The sequence below is a fragment of the Leptonychotes weddellii genome, chromosome 4 (assembly GCF_054177405.1).
Source record: "Leptonychotes weddellii isolate Sample4059 chromosome 4, ASM5417740v2, whole genome shotgun sequence".
Taxonomy (NCBI): Eukaryota; Metazoa; Chordata; class Mammalia; order Carnivora; family Phocidae; genus Leptonychotes; species Leptonychotes weddellii.
The window spans coordinates 91,322,101-91,341,590 of record NC_138372.1 but is presented as its reverse complement, the minus strand read 5'-3'; the positions used below and the strand labels follow the sequence as shown (position 1 = coordinate 91,341,590).

General features: G+C 41.8%; 1 long non-coding RNA gene across 1 annotated transcript in view; it reads right to left on the bottom strand.

The window, feature by feature from the left end:
• Positions 1–225: 225 nt before the first annotated feature.
• The window catches only part of LOC145720872 (uncharacterized), a 34,679-nt gene continuing 15,414 nt past the window's right edge, over positions 226–19,490 (bottom strand). The window contains exons 2-3 of the long non-coding RNA XR_014144121.1: positions 1,593–1,700; positions 226–902 (exon numbers count right to left, since the gene is read on the bottom strand). This is a non-coding gene — a long non-coding RNA (uncharacterized LOC145720872). The remainder of the gene's footprint in view (positions 903–1,592; positions 1,701–19,490) is intronic.

The window sequence follows — 19,490 nt, the reverse complement described above, 5'->3', positions numbered from 1 at the left end:
TAAGTCGTGTGTATGTATGTTTCACATGGACACACTCAAACACATACACGCACACACACATGCAAAGTGTAGACACAAGAAGAAGAAGAAGAAGAAGATGATAGCAGGAGGGGAAGAATGAAGGGGGGAAATCGGAGGGGGAGGCGAACCATGAGAGGCTATGGACTCTGAGAAACAAACTGAGGGTTCTAGAGGGGAGGGGGATGGGGGGATGGGTTAGCCTGGTGATGGGTATTAAAGAGGGCATGTTCTGCATGGAGCAGTGGGTGTTATACGCAAACAATGAATCATGGAACACTACATCAAAAACTAATGATGTAAAACAAAACGAAACAAAACAAAAACTAATGATGTAATGTATGGTGATTAACATAACATAATAATAATAATAAAAAAAGATGGCTCATCTCTGCCCCACCCCATGCCTGTCCTGAAGGGTGCTGTGCAGGTGTCTTCGTCAGCAACTCTTTGTTTGGTGCCGCCGTCTGCCTGAGCAAGGGATAGAAATCCTATCCTCTTCCTCCCAACAATCCGACCCTGTCCCTCATAACAGCTGGTATAGGGCTGCCCCCTGGAGGTCTAAGAAAGCCTGTTTCCTTAAAGGCAGGCCAGAGGATCTAACCAGAGGCAGTGCAGATACCGAATCTGGAACAGGTCATCTGACCATCTAGTCCAGACCCCTCACAAAGTAGAATAGTGAGTCCTCAACATTGCAACGGAATCAACCTGCGCAGACGCAGTCATTTTCAGAGAGTCTGCCCAGCAATGCCAGACAGTGGGATCCATAGGGAATTCCTCACCGGGGAACTTACTGCAGCTGAGACTGGGAAAAAAATGGCTTTATGTTTATCAATATGCAGATGGTTCAGGCAGATCATGTCTTGATGGCAATAACTGCACACCTGTGGATAAGACAATGAGCTTAGCATTATCCATTAGGCATTTGCTAACCCGTTAATACCAATATGCCTACATTCTGGAAATAAATGATCTGAAGTAGCTTCTGAGCTTTCTGGTGCTAGGACAATGATTGTGTTTGAAAGTAACAGTGCTCTGACCTCTCTTTAAGCAGGCAAATGCTGGTGTCACCAAGTGACAGGCTATTCTCTCTGTGTCTCTACATAATCAATTTCAATCACTTAGCACTGGCTTGCTTCCCCAGACTCTACACTCCGGGGTCAAACCAGGTGTGATCCTCACTGGGCTGGGCACTTGCTGAATATGTAGGAATGAGTGTACGAGGCTGAAAGAGTAAATGTTGATGAGCGTGGACCACCCTGAATTATCTCACTGCACTTGAAACTCTGTGCAGTTTGGGGGGACTGCCTTACAGCTTCCTTCTCTTGATACAGTGAGAAGTCAACCAAATGTGATATAAAGAGTGATCACAATATGTTATTAATTAGGGGAAAAGCAGATCACAAAGCCATCTGATAACAGCTGAGAAGACAGAATTATGTGTCTAAGCCCAGAAAAGCTGGCATGTTGGGAGACTAGGGATGTTCTCTGGTTGGGAGGATAATGATTGATTTTTATTTCCTCTGAGAAAATTGATTAAAAAAAATAAAAGAAAAAGAAAGTACAATACTTACTGGAATCCTAGTCCTTCTCAATTGGTGGTTTGCAATCAAAACAAGCATAAAAGCGAGGGAAAAAAGAGGTGCGGGCTTGTAACTGGTACATGTGAGATTCTTGCTCCCCTACAGAGAAAAAAAAAAAAAGATTAAAGATTTGTTATCATTTCTTCTCTAAGCAACAAGCATACTCTTGAAGCAGTTTTGAAATAGCTAAAATTCTGTGTTTTTTAAGATGTAAGTTGCTGGCCTCTATTTCATATTGACTAAGCTGAAAGTTGTCCAAACTCCTTTGAATAAGAGATTTAAGGATGAGGGCCATCCCACTTTCAGAGGGAGATTTCCCTTCTCAGTGGAGCTAAGCAGTATTTTTAAAATATCTGGCTGGATCTTAAAAGTCATTCATGACAGGTGATAATTGATTACACATTGAATTTTGCCAGAAACTCTAATGTCATTGGCATATAGAGAACAGCATTACCACAGTGCGTATGTGCAGAGGACTGGAACACAAATAGAGGGCTTCATAAATTAAATTTAATGTTTCATGTCTCTTCTTTAAACAAAGTAGGTGTGGAAATTATTTTAAGTTAAAATTTATTTCTGTGCAAAATAAAAACCAGTCTCTGGGTGTCGATGTGGGGCAAGAAAGCAGAATTTAAGATCATGTATAGAGCTAACTGAACATTAAAGAAAGGAGAGATATTTTCGTATCATAAGGAAAAAGTCAAATATTGAAATTTCAAATATTTTCAAACAAAATAAGGACAATAGTGACAACAATCACACACACACACCCCACTGAATGGAAAAGTTGTCAGTGGGTAGCTTTTAATTGGATAAATGGATCTGTGCATCTCATTTTAAATTTCATATAGTCATTTCAATTTTATTAAAAGGCCCAGTTCTTTCAATTATTGCTAATATGCTTGAAGAGAGAAGAAATTGAAGATAGATGAGGAAACTCAATGACTTTGAGTGAAATTCAACCCTCATATTTAAGACATTTGCAACTTGTTTAAAATTTTTTGATTTAGCATTCTACCCTCTAGGGCAGAAGTGACGAGCCAACAGTTTTTCCTTCTCCCACCTTCCAAGGAGGATCCTATGTTGCATTGCTTGACAGTCGAGCCCTTATGGTCCCAAGCACAGTCACAAGCTCAGATGCAGAACTTAAGAAGCAGAGAATGCTGTAGATCATGCTACATAAGAAAAAGCATTATTCTAGCCTGAGAATACAGAAAAGATCCAGAAAGTGGAAAAAAGAGAGTGAGAAAGGGGCCAGTGATGAATTAAATAGGAGAGCCAGTTAGTCTCGAGTTTTGTAGAGAGAAATTTCGGGAAGTTTTCTGAATTTAAAAAAAATTTCTCTTTTGCTACTGGTTCAAGAGATATTCAGTAAAAGCTTTTTATTATATTTCAGTGCTTTACAGAGTCATATTTGTGACATTTAGAGATACTGCACAGTGCCTTTAGGCACCCAGATTTACTTGGATTACAACTGTATTGTTTAATACGCCCTAGGACTACGCTTAGTCTTCCCAGTCAGATTTTAACATTTGAAAAGGTGTTTTGGACTATTTTTGCTAAATTCATGATCCTCAGCTTGCAGGACACACTGAAGGGCTGTGTTTTTTGTTTTTGTTATGTATGTATGTATTTATGAGAAAGAGCTTGAGAGTGGATAGCCGGGTGCGGGGCGGGGAGGTGTGGAGAAGCTGAGGGGGTGAGGAGAAGGGAAAGAGACAAGTAGACTCTGCAAGTTCAGAGCCCCATGCGGCTAAATCTCAGGACTCTGAGATCTTGACCTGAGCCCAGTCAGATACTTAAACCAACTGAGCCATCCAGGTGCCCCTGTTTTTTTGGTTTTCCACTAGTGAAGACTCACTGCGTTTGAAGGTAATTCTCAATCTACCCAAAGTTCAGGGTTTGGACCTTTAAAATCATGAGAAGAAAGACATCACACCTACATACTTATTGCAGAACTTGCCTATGAGGACTCCAGAAAGAATCTATAAGTCATCAATAAGATATTAGAGAAATTACTTGCAGCAGCAGGTACACTACCCTTTTCTGTCTTGTACTGTGTCAAAGGAAACTAATATATTTGGATTTATTACCAATAAATCTAAAGTCCTGTTATTTTTCTGCCCTATTCTTGACCCCAAACTTGAAGGTCTGTAACTATAACTTACATGACATCAGATAGAATCATTCTGGGAATAAGGCCATTTCACTGCTCCCTGCATTAAAAATGTCATGTCACATGATCATTCTCACTCTGCAGTCCCATGAGCGTATAGCTGTGAGTATACATTAGTGTCAGTTTATCACCACAGCTAGCCTATCAGTTCAGGAACAGTGATCTGTCCACCGTGTGCAGTGCTGTGTGAGAAAATTGCAGAGAGATGTTCTTATCTCCACATTTAAGGAAATCATTCTCCAGTAAACAGAGCCAAAAACTTGGTATTTCTGTGTCTTAAGTCCCTCATCTATTGATTCTTTTTATCCATATGAGCATTAACTATATACACTGTAATGATTCATTGTTTAAATAGTGTCTCTTACTTTCAGGGTACCTTTTTATATGCACTAACACCTCTGGACAATTAATTTCCATTTCTATAAGTTGTTTATAATATGCAGCATAGGCAGTCACCAAGATAATAATGCACATTTCTTTGATGTGCCTCAGTCTGCACATCTGCTTCAGCTCCTCTACCAGATGTTCGTATTTATTTATATTCTTTGCTTAAGTTTTCAAGATACTTCTGCTCTGGGGAAAGACATATTAGTACAATAAACTATCTTATACAGAACGTCAAGATAGTGTGGTCACCAGAATTAAACATAACTACCTCAACCAAAAGTGATATGATTCTAGAATTTTGAATGCACACTTATAATGAACTCTAAAATCCTTTCTTAATTCGTATTTTAGATCTTAGTATTATTGAAGTATCCACTGGCAGAATGCAGAGTAGTCTTTTTTAATTGTTTCTTTTCTGCAAATTGTCTAATATAACCAACTCAGTCGTATCTATCTGTGATCATTTAGTACCTATAACTATATCTGAATCACCTCTAAAATTATTTCCATAGCAAATAATTCCAATAGTTTATATGTATTGTGACAGGCACATGCTGTCTACTTTATGAACATTTCATCACATCCTCACAACAACCCCACAAGACAATTGCAGTTATAATCCCCATCTTACAGATGAGAACACTGAGGCTCCATGAGATTATATTTTTGGTTTGACAGAACAAGGAATCAAGCCTAGAACTGCCTAGCTCTCTCCTAACTTCTGTGCTATCATATCAAATAGAATGATTTTATCTACAAATCAGATATATGGTAATAGACACAATCAGAAAATAAATACCTTGCCACACCTCCATGTAAGAACTTTCTTTGGGTTGTGTAGAATTTCAGGTGGAGGGAGGCCAGCTGATGGAGACTTGGATAGGACAATGGACTGGTTCCCCAGGGCCCAGTTCTCAAGCTTATGACACATACTTTTGGGACAAAGCAGTGCATCTTCCTGGAGCACTAATCTTTCCTCAACAAGAAGTAGTTTAAAACAATAATTTTTATTAAAACAATGGATATATTATGGAACAAATCAAGAAAAATGTGTTTGAATTTTTAAATTAAAAGTGAGATTTCCAGAAGCTTCCTCTTTCTGGGAGAATTGCTCCAGGTCTCCTGGGAGTCAGGCACTTCCTCCCTCTGCTCAGGGTGGATAGACCCACAGCTGTAGGAGCAGGGACGCCCTTGAAAAGTCTGAAGCAGGTCCTGGGGTGCATTTCATTCTAGTGACAGTTTGGAAGATGGATATGAAGGAAGCAAGACCAGAAGCAGAGGAAAAGTTAGAGAGCCTGAATATAAGGGCAAAATATAAGTAAAGGATAAAAAGCAACACACTCAGCCATTTCTCTCTCTCTGTCTCATACACACACACACACACACAGCTTGCAAAATGAAGATGTAAAAGATTTAAAGGGCACATGTCCAAATATCTCATTCACTACCCCCCCACCCCTCTCTTCCTCTTCACACTAAACCTTGGCCACATCTGTGTGTGCTTGGCCTGGTTTGCTCATTTAACCTGCCTTACACAGCAAAGCCCCTCCAGCAATGACCCTAACCAAACATTTTCACACTCTGGGCAGATTGCCATGGTCATTTGGTCACAGCCAATTATGTTTCTGGGCAAGGCCCGAAGAAGTCCGAGTTGTCTGCCTAATGGGGCTCTCTATAGTCCGATGGGGTCACATGTTAGGAGAAAGAGCATCTCATGGAGGGAAGGAATGTTTTATTTTTTCTTTATCTTACTTTTTTCTCCTTTTCAGCTGATGATTGTTATTTCAGGATGTAGTGACTTCCATCGGTGAGAGAGATTTATTACTTACTTCCCGGAGAAAGCAATTTTCTCTCAAGTGTGAACATTGAGATGGGGGAATCCAAAAAAGTCACTAATTTTTTTACTTTTATAACTTAGAAAGAGAAATTTAAATCCGCCCAATTTTCCCCTCTCCTCAGGAATGAGCACTGATACGCTCTCAAAACCGCAAGGCAGAGAGGGACCCTGTGCTTCTTCTCGGCAGTCAGAGTCCAGAGTCACCAGCTGCAGCACGCAGACTCTGTAACTACAGACTAACACAAGTTCTTTAGTGACTTTGGAAATCCACTGCAGCAAAGGCATGGCATCACAACTGCTCGCTCTCCCAGCCTCCATCACGTGCCAGTGATGGGTCCAAAGATGCGCTTTTTTTCCTTGTCATGGTTTTACTGAAGAGTGGCAGGGGGCTCGCAGTGCCCCCTCCGCCTTCTTTTCTCGCTGTACCTCCCCCTCCCCCCACCCCCGTCAATTTCACCCATTCTCGTTGCTCTTCTGTATCACCGCATCACTTACGGGGAAGATGCCAGACCGGCCCATCCATAGCCACAGCCATGTCTCTCTGAAGAGCACCAACCCATACAGCAGCCATCTAACAGACTTCTCCCCTCAGAGTTCACACGCCACAAGTCAAAGCCTGAGCTCATCGCCTCCCCTCTCAACCCTGTTCAATCTGGAGTGTTCCATATTTCAGGAACCAGCACCATTTTCCACTCACTTTCTCTAACCAGGATCCCTGAGCAGCCTAGTTCTCTCTCTCTTAACACCCAACTTACTCAAGGAGTCACCCAGTTCCAGGCTGTTCTGACTCTTCAGCGTCTCTAGAGGCTGTTTGGTTCACTTCTCCCCATCCCCATTTCCACCACCACCCAACTGGTCTGTCGGCCCCCAGTCTCTTTCTCTATATAATTCCCTATCCCTATCTCCACATGGCTGCTAGAGGGAATATTCTAAAAAGCATGTCTAGTCATACCACTCCCTTTTCACGAAAAATAATCCCTAATGGATACCTGTTAGCCTAAGGAGCAAGTTCAAATACTTTATTTTTATAAGACATTTCACAAACCAGCCCTATTTACCTCTCATCTTTCGCATCTGTGCCCTTAACTCTGCTCCCAAATCTAGACACACTAAGGCCCTTGAAGTTTCCTAAACTTCTGTCTCTTGCCCCTAAGCCTTTGCACCTGCTGTTCTCTTTGCCTAGAACAGTTTCTATTGTCTTCCTTATGGCTAACTTCAAACCTACTCCCAGGTTACACACTCATGATCCTGGATGAGGGTGGGTGTCTGTGCACAGCCTTGCACGCCTCTGCTTAACTCTGCCTCTCTTGCTCCACCCTCGTTTCAGCCCCACAGATACTTAATAGCTCTTTCTTCCTGAGCCCTGTTATCTTTCTTCCTCAAAAATGGACTAGGTGCCTATCCCATATCCTCCATTTGTACCCACCTTCCCCCCCACACACTATAGCATTTATTTTGGTGTATTGTAGTTGCCTTTTTAATTGTTTGTCTTTCCTTTTAAGCCGTAAGTTCTTCGAGGGCAGGGACCTTATATTTACTGTGCTTGTCATAGTGCTTGATATGTAGTAGGCAGTTAATGTGCATTGCATAAATGAATATATGATGACATGCCCATAGAATTAAAGAAAATTTGACTTGGGAGGGACCCCATAAATCATCGGGCCAAACCCCTCATTTTACAAATGAAGAAATTGAGGTCAAAAAGGTCAGGGCAAGACCATTTCTCAGAATGATATAAGCTGGAAAAGCATCCCAGTATCTTATTTTTAGCAGGTATCAGTTGCCAGTGCAATGAAACATAAGCCATTCACCAATGATATTTAATATTCAAGCCAAATAATGTAATATGTCAACCAAAATGACTTCATAACTCCTCATAAAATAAGTCAAGTTTTTATGAAATAGTTTTCTTAAGTCAGTATGTAAGCACCTCCCCCCCCCATACCACCCACATTTCACAGTTGAAACAACTGAGAAAATGCCAGAAAGAGCAAGTAGAAATGCAACTAGAAAGAAGAGCATCTACTAATTTGTGATACTATGTAGCTAAGCAAGCCCTATCCTTCAACTTGTGGAGAAGAGGGGACGGATGACATTTCTAGTCTCTTGGAAACTTCTCCTCCGTGAAGGTCTTAGAGCTTACGACTATTGTGAGAAGTGGGGATTGTCATGAGTGTGTAGTCAAGGCGAGGAGTTTCTTACAGATGGTACTTATTTTTGTATGTGGAAATATAGGTAATATATTAAGGAATTAAATCCTTCATATTTGGGGCCCTCAGACAATTATACTAAATATCATTCAATAAAATGGTAATTCATTAGGCTTTTAAATTTAATGTCAAACTCCTAGCAAATCAACTTTGAATCTGTTTGCTTCATATTCATGAAGAAGGATAGTGGTGAGAAAGGGGAAAGAAATACGTGGAAAATATTCTTTAAAAAAATAAAACAGGGGCGGGCGCCTGGGTGGCTCAGATGGTTGGGCGTCTGCCTTCGGCTCAGGTCATGGTCCCGGGGTCCTGGGATCGAGTCCCGCATCGGGCTCCCTGCTCCTTGGGAGCCTGCTTCTCCCTCTGCCTCTCTCTCTCTGTCTCTCATGAGTAAATAAATAAAATCTTTAAAAAAAAATAAAAATAAAAAAAATAAAACAGGGGCTCCCGGGTGGCTCAGTCAGTTAAGCGTCTGCCTTCAGCTCAGGTCATGATCTCAGAGCCCTGGGATTGAACCCCACATCCTCTGTTCAGCAGGGAGCCTGCTTTTCCCCCTCCCTCTGCCTGTCACTCCCCCTGCTTGTGAACTCGCGTGCTCTCTCTCTGTGTCAAATAAATAAAATCTTAAATAATAATAATAAAATAATAAAACAGTTTTTTTTTGGGGGGGAAGAATACTGAATTGAGTACCTTCCCCAGGTTACATGCAGGCAAGTAGCAAAGTCAGAATAAAAGCCTCCTTATCAGCAACTCCCTTGAAAATCTGAAAGGCACAGAGGCCTGCGAGGTGTGGTGGACTATTGGTCGAAGATGCCTCAGGCATTGTTATCCTGTTCAAAGGTAACAGCTGAGATAAAATGAGCTCCGGATTCTTGTTTAGGGGATGCTGTCAAAAACATATATTACTGCTTTATTATATGATTTAGAGAAAACCGTATCTAGCAGAGTGTCTCTCTACCAAATTTTCTCCTCACAGAAAATGGGAAAGAATTAGGGCTGTAAGGGGTTCTTATTTACTAAAGGCCCTCCTTTCCCGTTTCCTACTCCCCACCTTGAATCTCTCTGCAGAGACTTGAAACCAGGGGCATGCTGGTAAATGTTTAGCCGCCAGTTTGCCAGGGCTGGGGGGGAGAATGACACGATTATCAGCCTTGGCCAGTTTCTGCAGAGTGAATAGAGAGAACCACAAGTTACCAAAGCAACGTCACTGAACGCAAAGTGGGGGGAAAGGGCACATCATCAGTGGTCCAAAGCTGCTCTGAGCCCACTCCAGCACACTGCTGCTTGAAAGCCTGGGACTGACCAGTGTAGCTCCTGCCAGAGCAAGTTTGCAGGCTTCCTTGCTTCGAACCCAAATTCCTCAGTATTAGTCATGATTAGCTAGGTTATGCCACATAACAAATTAGCTGCGAAATCTCAGTGGCTTAAAACAGCAAAGGTTTACACTTCATTCATGATCTATGTCCAGCATGGGTCCATTGTGGGATGGTACTTTGCTTATCAAAATTACTCAGGTCTTCGACTGCTGGGGGCTTCACCATCTGGAAAGTGCTGGTGGCAGAGAAGGAGAGCCTGGAGATTTGCACATGGGCTTTTCACCATCTCAGCTCACATTTCATTAGTCAGAACTAGTCTCATGGCCCCACCTAAATGAAAGGGATTTGGCAAAGGCGAGGGAGCAGATGGAATGTTTGGTGAGTACCACTGTCTCATCAGAGCCGTGATGATTTCAGCAGGCAACCTTGTTTCTGGCTGGTCCAGGACACACCACATGGAGGGGATCCAGTCAGCTGAAGAAGAAACCAAGGACCTGACTGAATACCTTGGGAAAGTCAGAAGTTCAGCAAGAATCTTCAAAGGACGATTTTTTTTTTTTTTATTTTTTTACTGCTAATAAATATTCATGTGTCAAACCAGTTGTTCTTTGACTGGGAAGGAGACTTCCAGCTCAGCAAGAGTCCCAAGCAGGCTTTACTCTGGTTCTCTTTCACACTTGAGAGATGCAGCACCTTATTATGAATTTGCTTGTCTAAACAATAAAGCAGCAATTTGAGGTTTTTCTGCCTGAGTCTAAAGCCCAGGGCCCATTTCCTGCAGCATAGAGCATTCCTGGGAGGAGGCGGCTCCTCAGAGTCCCTTAGATCCAGGGAATGTCTAAGACTGGAGGTGGAGGGGTTGTGGGCTCCCAGGGACTCTTGCCTGAAACCACAGCCTTTCATTTCAATTCAACAGATGTGTATTTTGCACCCAGTGAGGACCAGGTGTGGAGGCTTCCTCTAAGGCTCCTACAGAAGAGAGGGCATCAGGTTCCTCAAATTCTCCCACTGCTTCTTGTAACCCTCAGCTCATTAGACACGACATCACTGTAACCACCTCTCTTCTGAAAGCAAAGGGCTATGAGCCTGGGGCTAGGAAAATGCCCTGAGAAAGGTACCAGAGGAATGTGATTGCAGTCCTCACTCAACCCCTAATTCATTACTGGCACTTGGACAATCTCTTAATCTCTCGTGTCTCCATTTCCTCATCTACAAACTGGGGGAGTTGGGCTAGACCTATAGTTTTCACACTTTCTCTGTGAAGCCCTTCAGGCATGGATCTGCATAAGCAGAGAGAAGCTTGTGGGTAAGACCCCACGACCCCATTCTAACTTCCAACCAGGGCCTATTTTTTAAAATTTATTTTTTATTTTTTTTATTATTATGTTCAATTAGCCAGCATATAGTACATCATTAGTTTTTGTTGTAGTGTTGATTCATTAGTTGTGTATAATACCCAGTGCTCGTCACCACATACGCCCTCCTTAATGCCCATCACCCAGTCCCCCCATCCTTCCACCCCCTGGATTCTGTAACCCTCAGTTTGGTTCCCAGAGTCCAGAGTCTCTCATGGTTTGTCTCCCTCTCTGATTTCTTCCCGTTCAGTTTTCCCTCCCTTTCCCATTATTATTATTTTATTGTATTTTATTTTACTTTTTTAAAAGATTTTATTTATTTGGCAGAGAGAGAGAGAGAGAGACAGCGAGAGAGGGAACACAAGCAGGGGGGGAGTGGGAGAGGGTGAAGCAGGCTTCCCGCTGAGCAGGGAGCCCGATGCGAGGCTCGATCCCAGAACCCCGGGATCATGACCTGAGCCGAAGGCAGAGGCTTAACGACTGGGCCACCCAGGTGCCCCCATTATTATTATTTTAGAGCAGATTTTTGTTGTTGTTTTTCAAAGGGGTGTCATTGCTTCATCCGGTTCTTAAGAAGATGTTTCCCATACTATATTTTAAGTTTAAAAAGCCCTGGACTAACCCGAGTGCAGGAGCGCGCTGGAGGAACGAACAGAGCTGACGCTTGCGTCCCAGGGAGTAAGGCTGCCCGGTGGCCCGCTGGGCACTCCGCCGGGCTGCTGCCCTTCCTCACGCAGACGGCTAGCCAAGCTTCCAGTTCTTCCATACTCGCCCTGCCCAGGCGTCTACGATTGCAGCCTGAGTCGAGCCTCTCCACCTGACCCTGCCAGCACGTTAGAGAGTGGCCCGGACCGAGTCAGCAGTATGCAGAGTAATGGGCAGTAGGACTCCCCCCAAGTGAAGGTAGCAGACCTCAGCCAGCACAGAGAGCGTATGGTTTGGACTCTTTCCATAGAATATTAAATCATACAAGAATTTTCACTCATCTTCATCTGGGAGGTCACAATATGACTTTCCTCTAATGAATTCTTTACATTGGCAGCCCTTCTGTTTTTCTGCCTTCCTCTGCTGGTTCCTCACTTTCGCCTCTACCCTCCTCCCTTGCTCTGAGCGGCTTTCGCTCTCCGCCGGTCTCTGCATGGGAACATGTGGAAATACTTTTCTTTGATTTAGGCCTGGAATTTGGTCTACACCTGTGTAGGCCCTTAAGTAATGGCTCAGCAGGCGTCTCGGCGAGGTCGTGCTCCAGAAGGGCTCTGTGCACACACTCGCGCTCACTCCCTTGCCGGCACCTCTCCTTCCTTCCCCCAGGTGTGCGGGCACCTCCAGATGTGGCTCCACACAGGCTGGTTTACTATTCAGGGCTCCAGGGATTATGCCTCAGAGCATGATCTCCCACCGTGGGATGCTCTTCTTCCAAAAGCCTGCAGCCTCCAAAGGAGAAGAACAGAGAGAGAATTTTTGTTTAGCAAGCACTATCCTGACTTACTCTTGTGAAGTTGTTGTTTGCTCAGAGAAGTCAAGGAACCTGCTCAAGGTCGCAGAGCCAGGAAGTGGCGGAATCGAGATTTAAAGACAGACCTTATTTCAAGTTCGACATTCTCCCTGCTTACCAAGCCATAGCTCTTTGTTTTTGGAGATAACCAGCCTATCATCACTATAAACCCAGGTACTGCACTAGGCGCCCTCTAGACACTGTCACCTTTTTACAATAGCCCAGCAAAGTGGGTTCTAGTTTAGTCAGCTTACAGATTTTATGGAAATGGAGCTCATAAAGGTTATGTTGCCCAAGATCACATAGCCAAATGCAGAAATGATCTTGATGCTTTCTGCCCCAAATCTATCAGTTACTTTCCATAATTTTCAAGAATAAAAAGCTGCTCCAAGCTTTCCATGCTTTCAGAATAAAAGCAAATCCTCATCTTAACACACCAGGCCCATCACAATCTGGTTTCTGCCCACCTTTCTTTCTGCTCCCCCACTGACACCGATCTTTCCTATCCTATGGAGCGCTTTTTGGTCCTGGAACTACTGTCTAACAACCCTGTGTGCATCCAATGTGCTGTCCCCGCTTCCATTTTCATCCACTTTTAACTTCCTGCCACTCAGTTCGTGACCCCTTTTCTGGGAAGCACTCTGTTCCCACATGCCTACTACCAACCACTTTGTAACCAAACCAGGTGTGAGTAACGGTCCTGTTGCTCTTGCAACATCTTATGACTGTCTAAACCAAAGCACAGAACACACCATGGTGTCATTGTCTATCAAATTATCACCTCCACCAGACCCCTACCCTCCTTGAAGTTATGGAACCCATTCTCTATAACTCTTATTCCTAAAGCTTACAAAATACCTACAACAAATTAAAGAAAGTTTGTTGAATGAATGAAGGAATGAAAAATGGAAAGGAAAAGAGAGGAAGTGAGGAGAGGAGTGAGGGTAACAAGGGGACATGTTAAGGACCGAACCCAGATCTTTCTGATTCCAAAATAGACAACACTTCTACTATCCTATACTCAACACAAGATGCTCCCTACTCTATCAGAGATGTGATTCTATGCTCATTCTCCCTTCTTTTTCTTTTTTTTTTTTAAACTCAGGCACAAGATCCTAATTCTCTGCTCTGGCTTTCAATCCATCTGTCTCTGCACCAGAGTTCTCCATAAGACTTCTCTCTGTATATGTCTGTTTGAATCTTTATAAGCCATGGAGTTCATCTAACAAAAACAAACAAAAAATTGGAGTCTGGTATTACTAAAGGACAATAGCTTACAATGCCCTCTCCAAATAAATATTTAGGGTTGAACAGGATTTTGAATCCAGAAAAATGACCTAATAGAACTTTTTACACTTCAGATTAATTTATTTGCAGGTTGTATTTTTATAGTCTGTAGTATATCCTCCTTGTAAAAAGCAAAACCAGTGTTCTGTATTTTAATAATCTTCCCATTGAAATCATTTTCATTATGTTTTCAAATTAGAAAAGTATTATACATTTATTACATAAGTTTTATAGGTATAAATATACAAAATGAAGAAAATAAAAGTAACCCATAATCATACCATGCAGAGACAATCACTCTTGTTTTGATATGTATCTTTCCCTTGTATCTATGCATATATAATTATGTAAGAATAGCTAATATCTGCTCTTATGGAGTAGATATTTATGATGCTGTGAGTTGAGGTTGTATGTATGCACTCTGTGGATTAATTTTACCCCTCAGAACAGTCTCATGAGATTGACAAAATTACTCTCTCCATTTAACAGATGAGGAAACTGAGGCATGGAGGGACATGGAGACTTGCCCATGGCCACACACATATTAAGTGGTAGAGCTGACATTTGAACCAAAGCAGCCTAACTCCTGAGAATGTGCTTTTAGCCCCTAAGATACACTGCTTCTCATGCACATATGCACTTGAGAGCAGACTGTACAAAACCAACCATGTTAGTAACTTGCTTTTTTATAGTTAAAATACCTTGAGGAGTTTTTGTGTAATTTAATACTCTTCTGAGACATCATCTTGATCAGTGCTTAATATTTCTTCATATTGATGTAATCAATGAAATTTATGAAATTAATCAATTTCCTTTGGATAGAAATGTAGATTATCTTCCAATCTGCTATAGACACACTGATGAACTACGTCGTAACTAATTTTTTTTTGTTTACAGCTTAGAATTGAAATTACTGTGCCAAAAGATAAGACATGTACACATATGCACCATCCACACCCTGCAGTGTGGCTGCACGTGAAGGGACTATATCTCAGTAGTTGATTGTTAGAAATGCTGAGTAGAACAGCCTTCCCTCTGGGACTCTTCTGCCAAGTTCTTCCCTATTCTTAGAGCTGGCCATAACAAATGGAGAAAAAAATATCCTAAGCCAGGCATGTGCTGTTGTCAAAGATTGTCCAGATACTTCTCCTTGGACCAGTGCCAACACCTGCCTCTCGGTGCATGCCTCCCTCAGCTTTTTTCCTCTGTCAACGCCACATCAGAATGAGTTATCATTTGCAGTTCAGCAGTTGGTCTCACCAACATGGGGGCCCTTCCCATTTGGTATTCCTACCACGGGAATGACAGCAGGGAAGAGGAGGTGCAGAAAGTTCCTGGAGGAAACATGTGAGGGGATCCCTAATAGCTAACCTGCCCTGGTAACTGCCATAGCATCTCCATGGAGGATTCCAGAGAGGGGCTAAGCAAAGCCTCTCCTTAGAAGGTGGTGAACCCCACTGAGGATGACCCAAGTAAGAAATGACCATGTAAAATGACCCAAGTGAGAAAAAATAAACAGTGAAGTATGTGGTAAGTGTTTATTGAGATGGTGAGGGTAGCTGGAAAACCCTTTATAAACTAATTAAAATGAAGAAGAAAATTTAGAAAATAACACATCAAGAAAGACCTTTAAAAGAGCACTGTAAATACAAATGAGATGGCTAGTGTCTTGTGAGTTTTCTGTCAAACGATTTTGTCAAAAATTTCAGAGCCTCCTGATCTGGACACCACACACGGAATGATGGGTAATTCTCTGATATGTTCATTCAAGTAAGTTTTATTGAGCCCCTAAAACTACCTAATATTTACTAATCACTTTATAGTTTATAAAACTCTGTTCATACACATTATCACATCTTAACTTCCTTTGAACACTATGGGGCAATTACTATTATTACTTATTATTTGCAAGTTAACTGAGGCTAACAAACTTAAACAGCTTACCTGAAATTGTACAGTGTGATGATTAATTTTATGTCAACTTGATTAGGTCACGGGTGCCCAGATATTTGGTTAGACATTATTTCTGGAAGTGTCTGTGAGGGTGTTTCCAAAAAAGGTTAGCCTTTGAATTGGTGGACTGACTGAGTAAAGCAGATTGTATACTATTGGTTCTGTTTCTGTGGAGAACGTTAACTAATACACATAGCTATAGCCAGAATTTGAACATTGGCCTCTTGCCTCTGGCACCTACTAAGCACAAAACCCAGTCAGCAAGGGAGATATGAAATACCAGAGCCCTTAGAGAGAGGGCATGAAAGTTGAGTGGGGAGGAAACTGCCTTTTCTGTGTTTGGGACCAAGGCCTCCAGCAATCAATAACCAGACTACAACTATGTGCCCAATGCTAACCTGAGCATGGTGGGAAAAAAAAGAGAAATAAAATATGTCGGAGGAATCCTTTCCCTAAGCATGTACTCTATTAAGACACATAAAATGATTATGAAAAAAATGAAGTTGTTAATGTTGGCAAGAATAATGAATGAAGCTTTCTTAAAGGATGCAAGGCTTAATCTGAGAAAAATTTACAGAGAAGGGATAATTTAGTGGCTGATCGTAATGAGCAAAGGCATGGAAATAATGGTAGCCATGATGTGAGGGGAAGAAGGGGAAGGTGGGAAGAGCTATTCAAAGACAAGTTTTTTTTTTTTTTTTAAAGATTTATTTATTTATTTTTGAGAGAGCGAGAATGAGAGAGAGAGAGAGAGAGCAAGAACATGAGTGGGGGAGGGTCAGAGGGAGAAGCAGACTCCCCGCCGAGCAGGGAGCCCGATGCGGGACTCGATCCAGGGACTCCGGGATCATGACCTGAGCCGAAGGCAGTCGCCCAACCAACTGAGCCACCCAGGCGCCCTCAAAGACAAGTTTAAATGGAATATAATGTATGTGTCAAAAAGAAGAAGAAGATGGTGGCGGGGGGGCGGGGGGCAGGTAGGATGAGACCAGATTATAGAGAAAGACTTAGAAAGCAAACAAAATCCATCCTTTCAACAGACTTACTGAGTGCCTTCTATGTGCCAAGTTCTAGGCACAAATAAATAGGAACAAAGCATGTTATCTTCTCTTCAAAAGTAAGTCACTCCCAGTCTTGGGAACTTGAATTCCATTTTGGAAGTGATAGGGAGTTATGAAAGTTTCTTGAGTAGGGGATGACAAAAGGAAAATTTATCTCCACATTGCTATAATCTCTTAACCAGCAGAGAAGAAGCAAAGAGGCAACAGAAATGTTACAGACCCACCCATTATTAGGATAGTCTATAGGGCAGGTTACAGGTGGTCTTTTCAAGAAGAATCTGTTTGAATCTGAAAGAGTTCTGGCTTGAGTGACAGGAACCAATTTTCATGAAAAAAAGCCAATATATACGAGATAAAAGGGGGTAAGAGTGAGGGGATAAAAAGGAAAGGGGCAGGAGAAGCTAAACAGGGAAGAAGAATTCCAGCACAAGAGGAAGGCATTGTTTTCTATAATCTGGACAAGGTAAGGCCCCAGGAATGAGGAAACAAGATAGAAACCCAAACACTAGGATCATGGCACAGAGGCAGGTCTCAGACCCAGGAATAAGACAAAAGCTTGATTATTAAAATCAGAATACAAAATCATTCTAGTCCCAAAAACATGACTGTCTTCTCTTGACCTGGGTTAGGGCTGAGCATATGGATGGAGATTAGGCTGACCTACTGGAAAACCTAATGCGATTCAAGACCCAGGAGTCAAACTCATCACGATGTGCATCTGAATTTTTCTTTTTTTCTTAAGATTTATTTATTTATTTACTTACTTGAGAGAGAGCACGCACACAAATGGGGGCAGGGGGAGAAGGGGAAAGAATCCCAAGCAGACTCCCTGCTGAGCAGGGAGCCAGACAGGAGGCTGATCTCAAGACCCATGGGTTCATGACCTGAGCCAAAATCACAAGTCAGTCACTTAACCAACTGAGACACCCAGGCACCCCAATCTCTGAAATTTTCTGAGGGGAGCCTCTATAATCTGACTTTACACTGGCTATAACCTTCTATCCTGCCTGTCTTTATTTTAACACACTCTTGATTCCAATCATCCTGGTCCCATCACTGTACCCCCCCAACCCACCCCAACTGATCAACACATCATGCACGTGCACGTGCACACACACACACACACACACACTTTTGTTGTGGTTGAGGTTTTGCCTGTACCAACTCTCTTACCAGTAATGTTCTCTTTCCTCATCCAAGTCCTTTTCAGCTCTTCTCTGAAATTGCAGGGTTCAAGGGCTCCTTTCTCTGAATCAAAACACAGCTTCATCTGGTCCTCTCATTGATTAGCTTCTTTATTGTCATGGCATGGGGAACATTTTGTAGGCCTGAATGTCACTTACTCATTTTGGTTATCTCCACTTAGACTTTGTTTCTAAGGAAATTCATTCAGATTTTCAACTTTGGGAGATTTGGAAAATATTCATCCCTTCCCTTTTCCTGGGTTGAAGAAGGGACAGAATTCTGTTTCCCGACATTGAGACAGCATCAGCAGCAGAAAAATAAGATAAATACTCCACTGGGAATGAGAGATCAGGAGAGGAGATAGAATGTGGGAGGTTTCTATCTAATATGGCAGATAATCGGAGGGGGAGACGAACCATGAGAGACCATGGACTCTGAGAAACAAACCGAGCGTTCTAGAGGGGAGGGGGGAGGGGGCATGGGTTAGCCTGGTGATGGGTATTAAAGAGGACACGTATTGAATGGAGCACTGGGTGTTATGCGCAAACAATGAATCATGGAACACTACATCAACAACTAATGATGTAATGTATGGTGATTAACATAATAAAATTTAAAAAATAAAAAAATAAATTAAAAAAATAAAATGGCAGATAAACCAGAGGCATTAGTGGCCAGAATAAAAGAAAAAAGAAAAAAAATGGGTGTTTTATATATGTGAGTTGGTGTTTGTTTATCAAAGACTGTCAGCACAAACAGGTTACAAGTTACTGGTGAAACCTATTTATAGGGCCAATAATAATGATAATAAAAATTAAATCCATAATGGCTATATTTATTGATGTTTATATGTGCCAAACACTATGATAATGTTGATTTTATGGAGGATTTTTAAACTCTGCTGCTAATGCCGTGGAGTACATGATATTTTTCAGAGTATTTGCGAGAATAATTACAGAAGCAAGAATCGGTAATTTTGTCTCATTTTCAGTGATTGTCTCATTTTCTCTCCACAAACTTACATAAAAGTCTTCTCATTGTAACTATCAACTATGATCAGAATTATTATTTTAATTAGGATTATGGTGACAATAAACAATGCATGGGAAAGGGATGATTAACTCGATTTCAGAGCCACAACATTCTGGATTGCACATTTGAGCTGAACTTCAGTCTACTGAATTTCTGCAAAGCAAAGTTTAAGCACACATATTCACCTCAGCTTGAATTCCAATCAGCAAAGATTAGGTTATGTAAAGTACATGTCCTCTTTTCAGACAAATAACTATATTAAGGCTCCAGTGAGAATGAAAGAGGTAAGTAAAGTAAAAAAACATATTCTACTTCATGTAATTCTGGAAACATTCTGAATTTTAACTTGGGAGGTTTGGAAGATATCTGTCCCTTCTCTTTTCCTGGGTTGCTAAATAGAATTTAGTAGGTATAAAACTAGTCTTATTATAGTTGTGGGTTTCAGGTAGATTAATTTTAGAGCAGATCCCTTTATACCAGCATTTCAGAGTTGGAAATGCAACTTATTTAGACAAATCAGATATTTTTTGTTTAAGGAAGTTTAACAGGAAGTTGAACATAAAAATCTTCCATTATCCCATATTGTCACTGGAAA